This window comes from Bos indicus, chromosome 14 (genome assembly GCF_029378745.1).
Source record: "Bos indicus isolate NIAB-ARS_2022 breed Sahiwal x Tharparkar chromosome 14, NIAB-ARS_B.indTharparkar_mat_pri_1.0, whole genome shotgun sequence".
NCBI lineage: Eukaryota > Metazoa > Chordata > Mammalia > Artiodactyla > Bovidae > Bos > Bos indicus.
This window is the reverse complement of record NC_091773.1, coordinates 67,865,003-67,872,290: the sequence shown is the minus strand read 5'-3', so window position 1 is coordinate 67,872,290 and position 7,288 is coordinate 67,865,003. Positions and strand designations below refer to the sequence as shown.

At 44.9% G+C, this 7,288-nt stretch overlaps 1 protein-coding gene across 3 annotated transcripts in view; it reads left to right on the top strand.

The window, feature by feature from the left end:
- The first annotated feature begins 2,894 nt into the window (after window positions 1–2,894).
- CPQ (carboxypeptidase Q) overlaps window positions 2,895–7,288 on the top strand; it is a 560,676-nt gene continuing 556,282 nt past the window's right edge. Inside the window, exon 1 of one of the 3 annotated variants that reach the window (XM_019974049.2) lies at window positions 2,895–3,185. The gene's annotated coding sequence lies outside the window, so the exon portion shown is untranslated. Of the gene's footprint in view, window positions 3,186–3,264; window positions 3,471–7,288 lie in introns of those variants that run through there. The other 2 variants (XM_070802866.1, XM_070802863.1) reach the window with 2 other exon arrangements.

The window sequence follows — 7,288 nt, the reverse complement described above, 5'->3', positions numbered from 1 at the left end:
GGGAAAGAGGACAAGTGTGGCAAGTGGGAGCTTGGTGGGAGGTGCAGCTGCAGAGTTAAGGTTACACAGGGCTTTACAAGCCTCACCAAAGAGTGTTGTCTTTATCCTAAGAGCTACGGAAAGTCACTGAAGTGTTTCGAGCAGGTAAAGCACATTGAACAAGTGGAAAATCAGCACAGCGTGGCACTTCAGAAATCAACTCTGCAGCCAGGTTGCTTAGCTCGGAAGGCTGACTCTGTGACTTACTAGGAGTTTACTAGTAACTTCTATGTGCCTCGGTTTCCTCATGGGTTAAATGGTGATAAAACCTACTCTGCAGGCTGTTTATCAGGTTGTAAAGCTCTTAGAACAGGACATAGCTCATCATAAATGCTAATGAAAGTGCTTGTTCAATTAAATAAACAAAAATATCTTTGGTAAGACAACTGAATGTTGTGGGAGGGCTGTGGTCTAACAGGGGATGCAGATAAAAACAAATCATTATAAAATAGCATGGAGTAAGCACAAAAGATAGTGGTAACACAAAGATGAAGATGAACTTGGTTTCCAGTTATTAGGAGCAGAGTCAAGAGCATAAAGGATGTTCCAGTTGGAGAGAGCAGCACTAAGAGGGGTGGAGATTCACAAATGTCACTGACTCTGATGCGATGCTTAAAGCTTAAAGCCAGACATCAATAAAAACCAATGAGGGGGATGGGGGTGCAACGGTGGGGGTTGAAATTCCTGGTGGTCCAATGGTTAGCAATCTAATGGTGGGGCCAGGTTCCATCCCTGGCCAAGGAACTAAGATCCTGCAAGCTGCCTATACACAACAACAATAAAAACACCCCCTCCCTAAACAACGAGGGGAGAAATGTTGTGGTAGAGGGACTAAAGTGAAAGTGAAGTCGTTCAGTTGTGTCCGACTTTTTGGGACCCCATGGGCAGTAGCCTGCACCAGGCTCCTCCATCCATGGGATTTTCTAGGCAAGAGTACTGGAGTGGGTGGCCATTTCCTTCTTCAGGGAATCTTCCTGACCCAGGGATTGAACCCAGGTCTCCCGCATTGTAGACAGACGCTTTACCATCTGAGCCACCAGGGAAGTCCTAAGGTGTGATTAATTTCAACTCCAAAGCAAATGCAGAGGCTTTATGGAGGAGGGCTCCCATTAAGGTTGACTGCATAGGCCTGAACAGGTCATAGTGCTAACTCTGCAGCTCACTAGTTTGTGATTTGACTTCTCTAATTCTTAATGTCCTCATATGTAAAGTGGGAATAATAATTATAATAATAATAATATAATAACTCATAGAGTTGTTAAGTCATAGTTAATGCATTAAAGTCTTAGCATAAAGTACCCAATAAATGTGAAGCTATTATTATTATTATATAATGAGTTGAAACTTATACCTGCATCTGGTCCATTACTTCATGGCAAATAGATGGGGAAAGAGTGGAAATAGTGGCTGACTTTATTTTTCTAGGCTCCAAAATCACTGCAGATGGTGATTACAGCCATGAAATTAAAAGACGCTCACTCCTTGGAAGAAAAGTTATGACCAACCTAGACTGCATATTAAAAAGCAGAGACACTATTTTGCCAACAAAGGTCCGTCTAGTTAAGGCTATGGTTTTTCCAGTGGTCGTGTATGGATGTGAAAGTTGGACTATAAAGAAAGCAGAGTGCAAAAGAATTGATGCTTTTGAACTGTGGTGTTGGAGAAGACTCTTGAGAGTCCCTTGGACTGCAAGGAGATCAAACCAGTCCATCCTAAAGGAGATCAGTCCTGGGTGTTCATTTAAAGGACAGATGTGGAAGCTGAAACTCCAATACTTTGGCTAGCTGATGAGAAGAGCTGACTCATTGGAAAAGACCCTGATGCTGGGAAAGATTGAGGGCAGGAGGAGAAGGGGACGACAGAGGATGAGATGGTTGGCAGATGAGTCGGGATGGCATCACCGACTCAGTGGACATGGGTTTGGGTGGACTCTGGGAGTTGGTGATGGACAGGGAGGCCTGGCGTGATGTGGTTCATGGGATCACAAAGAGTCGGACATGACTGAGCGACTGAACTGAACTGAACTGAACTGAAAATACCTGTAATGAAAATTAGGACTTGTAGTTTTTATTTTTTTCACTTTTCTAGCAAGTTTTAAGTTGTATCTTACAAAAATGACAGTTCATGACTTATTGGAAATAATAAATAAATAATAATAAATAATAAACTATTCTTACCTCAGATAATTTGAGAAAAAGTAATACTGCAGAGCTGGAGATAGCAACATAGAGATGATCCTGGTGGGCCAGGGTCACCTTTGAGGAACTATTTTGAATGTCTGAGTTCACACTTTATTCAGTGGGCAATGGGGTTACTAAAAGTTTAGACAGATTGTTAACTGAGGATTAAGTGTATGGAGGTAAATGGACATTGCAAATTTTGTACTTTTTTAAAGTTCCCAGGGAGCATGTGGTTTTTTGTTGTTGTTGTTGATGTTGTTGTTAAAGAGGAGACCTGAATTGCTCCGTGTCTCACAAATATAAGTGTTTGTATTTGATAAGAGTGTGGTTATACAAAGGAATTCAAATTTATCAAAACAGAAAATGTTGAAAATACGTAAGCACACATTGTGTGACCAGTGATGCGAGTGACTCGTTCATACAAAAAGCTACGCCAGGTAATCAGGTGAATCTCCTTTCTCCGGCACCCTTATATAATTAACACATCAACCAAAGAGGCAGGACTCTGCCCGATCTCGCCCAGCTCGGGTCTTCTCGTCCATCTTCATCACCGTCTGCTCTCCAACAACCCTGTCGGGCAGGATGGGACAATAACGCTCTAATCACCCCGGTAGCCGTGGGAGGCGCTGGGCAGCTCACCTATCCTGGGGTTTCCAGACTCTGCCCTCATCCAGGTGCTGAGACAGCAAAACCTTGAACATTTTCCTTTCAGCTCCTCAACCCCTTTCTTCGCTACCTGCCCGGCCACTCCTGCAAGCATACGACACCTCGGGTGAGCCCTTTGGCCACCTGAAGTCACATCTCAGGTAGGCCCTTTGGTCACTTGAGCTCTTGAAACTCCCTCGTGGCTCCGAGGTCCAAGGCCGTGGGCACCCGCGAGGCCTGAGAGCGACGTTCTGGCCGAAAGACTCCAAATAAAGACGCAAGACTGCGGGGGCCCAGGACACTGTGGAGCAGATCCAGAAGGTGAGGTGACAGCCGGTAGCCCGCGGCCCTCAGGTCGCTTGAGTCGCAGCGAGGCCGTCGTCGGGTGTCGTGGAGGCGGCGCTTGGCCCCCCGCCCGCCCGCGGGCGCCCGGAGTCCCTGGCCGCTGCGCCCCGCCTTCTCGCCGCAGGAAACCCGGCAGCTGCCAGACCAGGTGGGGGGGCCGCGTCGCGGGTGTGGCCGCCGCCACTTGAAGGCTGGGCTCTGAACCTGGTCCTGAGCACGGCCGCCGCCGCCGCCGCCGCCATAGCTCCAGCGGCCGACCAGGTGCGTGCGCCGCCCGCGAGCCCCCGTCAGCCAACGGCTGGGCCTGGCTCCTCCGGGCGGGCGAGCCGAGGCGGGTGGCCGACCCCAGAGTGAGGGGAACTTTCCGAGTAGCTCGTTCTTGGGAGCGACTGACATACGGGGTGGGGAAGCCGCCGGGAGACCGGTCTGGTCTGTGGCTTCCGCAGCAAAGGCCCAGAAATGAGGAAATCGAATGAGAGCGCCGGGATGGAGGAGGATGCTGGGCGCAGAGAGCAGGAAGCCAGGCATCATGGGTCCTTTCCCCTCTCGTCCTGGGACGCGGGAGGGGGTGCTCCGGACCCAAGCTGCCAAGATGCTTCCCTCGCCCGCATCTGGAAGCAATTCCTAGTTAACCCTTTATCGGGAGGTCCTTTGTGGTTCTTTTCACCTTTTATCTTGTACTTTCATTTTTGGTGTGCAATTCTAGGCTCCACGCCGGCTCTTAAGTTCCACGGGACAGAGCCCCTGTTGAACTTGTCAGGTCCTCAGTGTGGTTCAGACGGTAAATCATCTGCCCGCAATGCGGGAGACCCAGGTTCGATTCCTGGGTTGGGAAGATCCCCCGGAGAAGGAAATGGCACCCCACTCCAGTACTCTTGCCTGGAAAATCCCATGGATGGAGGAGCCTGGTAGGCTGCAGACCATGGGGTCGCAAAGAATGGGACACGACTAAGCGACTTCACTTTCTTTTTCTTTCAGTAGTACTCAGTGAGGAATTGAGCAAAAAAGTGAGTTCCTATGGAGGAGAACTGGTGAATTAACATCAGTGAATGAATACACTTGAAATACAGCTGAATGAAGGAATACATGAATGGATATAAATACACACAACGTGGAGGCAGTGGAGACAGAGGCTTACAACTCTTATCTTCTGGTAGTTTCCCAAAAGCTGTATAGATGTTGCACTCATAAATGCAGTCATTCTGATTGTGGCTGTTTAAAAGTTCTATGCTGTATTAAAATAATCCACAGAAGCACCCCTTCATTTTCCATTTTAGGGAGATTTTCCTTTATGTGTTGCTTAAAGTGAAGTACATCTAGGCTTCTTCTGTTTTTTTTTTTTTTTTTTTTTTTGCTTGTATTTTATTTTCTGACTTTGCAGAATCAGTGTCACTATAATACATATTTTTTTTACATTTATTGTGTACTTTATAATATTTTTTAATGTATTTATGAAAGGTAAGAGTGAATCTGAAGGCAGTACCACGTGACTCTGCTTTTAGTAATTTGTAAAACCAGACATTTCTTTGAATTCAGGATTGTGGGGGATCTTGTTTGCTTTCCCAAGACAGGTGCTGGCTGGTTTGTGGGTGACTGAAGAAGGCTGACTATAGGTCAGAGAGGAAAAGAGAGACATTTATCTGTGTGCAGATACTTGGGAAGTGACACAGGTGGAGACTGCTTTAATTCAATTGGTCACTGCTTCGGTTCTAGGTTTCCAGGCCTGGGTTTCAGAAAACCTGGATGACTTTAGACTTGTTCCGTTATCTCTTTAGGTCTGTTTCTTAATCTTCGAAATGCAGGAGGTTCGGTAGGGCCCCTTCCTGAGGTAGACTTCAGGATTCTCTTTTAGTAGGTAAAAGGTGAAATTGCAGATGATTTTATGAAAGCTTAACTCACTTCAACTGCTCTGCTTGGGATTCTGTAGCATCTTGGCCCCACTGTCTTATCTGCAAATTATAACTCATTCCTCATCTTCTTCACATCTGCTGGGATGTGGGAAGGACCTGGGAGTTTCAGATGAGAATTATAGACTCTGGGCAGGAGGGGGGGAAGGAGGGCAAAACTGTCTTGAGCATTGCCACAGGCTCCCCATCCTGGGTCTAACTTGTTTTCAATGCACCCAGCCCGACAATGCCATGTATTTTCAGTATATCTAGGGAATTATCACTATTAATTTGCCTGCATTTGAGATTAGTTATCATAGATCACAACATTTTGGAAATGGAAGGACCTTAGAGATTTTTAAAAGGCACTTAAAAAGTCATTTTTCATACATATTAAAATATTTCTTGCATGCTACATTTCACAAAGTCCCAAACGTGTTAAGTAAAATAAAATTAATGTTACCTACTTCTGTTCTTTCAAGTCTCTTGGGAGAAGTGAAGTCAGATGTGGTGCTTGGTAGGAAAAAACAACAACTTTTTGTGACTCTGTTCTCAAAGATCCAGTTGTTGGGTCACATGTGATTCCGACATGGAATGTAACAGAGATGATATTTATGGGGCAATGACCACTCACCAAGCACTGTTACATTTAACCTTTTTACTTGTTTTGTCCCATTTCAGCCTTGCTGTAACCTTAAGTGCTGCATACCTTGTAATCCCTATTCCACCTTCCAAAAATAGAAACAGCGCTTTGAAAATGGGAAGGTCAGGTATTCAAAACACAGACAGATGGAGGCAGGGTTTCTCCCAGAAATGTAGACAATCCCTGCTAGGAAAATCTGTGTAACATTGGAGAATGTGGTCTCTGTGTGTGTTCCAGGATATATATTAAACTTTGGGGCATTGTGGATAAGCGTGTTTAGAATGGGAGCTCAGGAGAGGGATAACTGAGACTGAATTACAGAGAATTGGTATAGCATTTTGAAAATTATTGAGTTCCATTGCTACTCTGGAAGACTCACATTTTTACATAGGTGCACATACCTCCTAATGTTAAATGTGCTCAGATTTAATAATCCAGGGAGTATAAAAAGGATCAATCACGTCAAGAGATATATGGGTGAGGGGCACCTACAGACATCGAACTGAATACAATGTTGTTTCTTGGGCTAGCTTCCGATCCTTGATAAGTTGCTACCTCCCAACCTCCTTCTTTATAAGAGTGACAACTCCTAATGCAAAGTACAATGCCTACCTTGCTGTAATCTAGGGGCAGGAATGCAGGATGAGTTTCCAGAACTCTTATAATTAATTGACAGGAGGAAAAGAGAGGCCCATAAAGTAAGTGGTAAATTATTTTGTTTCTTCTTTGTCAGTCGAGTTTCATAGAAGGCAGAGACCAGTTGCAGCTGCTTGAAAAACTAAGAGTGATGCCAGTTTGATTTAGCTCAGGAGGCCGAAACTTTCTGCCCTGAAGGCTGGTGTGATGGAATAGACCTTCCCATTGCTCACAATATTATGAAAAAACCATTAAAGCAACAATTTTTATTACTTGCCCTGGAGCTAGAGCTTTAAAATGTACTTTCTTCTCCCCCTGCCCTCCCTAAACCACTTAGGTTTTTTAAAACAAACAACCCATTCCTGTGTTTGCTACATCAGATTATTAGTCCTTTCCTTTATTCTTGGGCCCTGTTTATTTATTGCAGCTAAGATGAAGGACTGGTGTGCTTCTGTGGAATTTTTCTTTAGTTATTATTTTATTCTGTGTGTGTTAATTTCAGTAACCATTTATTGAGTGTGTACTGTGTGCCAGATAAAGATGAATGAGATACCAAGTTTATGGAGGGAAGTGAGCCATCCACAGATAACTGCAGCACAGGGTAATGTGGGAGTAGTGGCCACTCATTCTCCCAGGAGAGAGGTTTGGTCAGAATTTAGGAAGACTTCACAGAGCAGGTGAATTTTGAACTGGATTTTGAAGCCTAAAGGCCAAAAGAAGGGATAAAAGTGTTCTGAGAACAGAGAACAGGATGGGCAAAGAAAAGGAGGCAGTTTGAGCATGGCACTGCCAGGGAGAGACATGGATTGGGTGGGTCTTGTGAGGTTGGGGCCAGAGAAAGAAGGTCCTTGAATGTCATGTTATTTTAACTTTATCACAGCCTAGAAAATTTTATTTAAGAGTTTTAAAGCTAA